The sequence below is a fragment of the Plasmopara halstedii genome (genome assembly GCF_900000015.1).
Source record: "Plasmopara halstedii genome assembly, contig: Scaffold_322, whole genome shotgun sequence".
NCBI lineage: Eukaryota > Oomycota > Peronosporomycetes > Peronosporales > Peronosporaceae > Plasmopara > Plasmopara halstedii.
In genome coordinates, this window is record NW_020187243.1 from 416804 (window position 1) to 418247 (window position 1444).

Below are 1444 nucleotides of genomic sequence, written 5' to 3' on the forward strand. Positions count from 1 at the left end.
CTTCTTTATGCCATCCTTCAGTCGCTGTTGTTGGCAATGGTGCTTCAGTGTCTTGCGTTTGAATTTCTAATCCGTTCGTCCGCATCTCAAGCTGACTATTCGAGACAGTCGCGGGTGTAGATGGAAGGAGACAGGGATGCCATCGAGATCTCGTGGCGCTACTTCGTCGGCGTCCTGTGGTCTCTCGAAGAGGTGAATGCTGGTTGTGATGGCCGTATCCTGATGTCGAGGAACCAGTCATGGTGTTATTCCACCTCTGGATCCGTCGGTCGAAGCGCAACAGCAGCCGTCGGGCGATGGAGCAGCTCTGGAAGTTCATTAAGAGAATCGAGCAGAGATGATCAAAGGATCGGACAGTTGGGATCGTGACAGCGGTGCTTGTCGATGAGAATCTGATTCTGACAAAGCCGTGTTTCACCCATCGCCATTGCACTAGATCGCGTAGCTCTTAAGCTGTTATTGTCGACTTGGATTGATTGAGGTCGTAATGACGTTTCTTGCTGTCGAAGAGCCATCCTGTTGCCTTGATGTCACACAGCGGTGACTATTCGTGGCAGAAGAATATACGTGAGTCTCCGCGAGTCTTGTTGCTGTCGTTAAGAGAAATGAGATCCACTTTAGTCACCGCGATTTCATACTCACCGTCTGTCTACTCGGCTTTCCCTATGGCACGCGCCAGGAGCGCCTTCGTTGTTGTGATCTCCGCTAGAAAAGCTACAGGGGTGCACAACGCAGGTAGGGTGACTAGCACCGTCCGTCCTGTTTCCCGTAGGCTGGACAGGAGCCTCTCTGTGCTCTTCCCATCCGTTGGGGTGATGTACTTCAAAGCCGATTCCCTGTTCGTCGAGAAGAGGTCTCCAAGAAGGTGTTCGTCACGAGAGGCATTCGTTGCCCAAGCCGCTACTGTTGCTGTACTGGATGTGAGAAGTTCCGTTGTCAAGTTTGGATAGCCGATTCCACCTTAAGAGACTCAAAGTCCTGCTTGAAAATCACTTACCTACGGCTTCTTCTTCTCTTTGTCTGTGCCACCCCAGACGAATCTCTTGGTTAGCTGCTGGATCGGGTCGAGTTGCTCCTTTGTCAGCCATGCGTATCGAGCGCAGAACAAGACCCTCGGTACGACTATAGCTCGCGCGATCTAAGCTCGTTGAATAACCGTGTAAGTTTTGTTTCGCGCCAGCACGAGTCTTGTCGTTAGAGCGTTTCTGCATGAGTTCCAGTTTGCTTAGGTGTGATCATCCATGCCCACCTGTACGCCGAGATACCTACAATGGTCTCCCTTGGCTAGACTGGGCTTCCGTTGATTCTCTCGCGTGGCTCTTGTTCCCACCGTGCCAAAGGGATGGCTATTGACTTCGTGCGATTCACTCGTAGACCCGAAACCAGGGCAAATCGTTCCAAAATCTTCAAAACTGCCGGTGTGTTCCTGTTGTCGTCGAGGTAC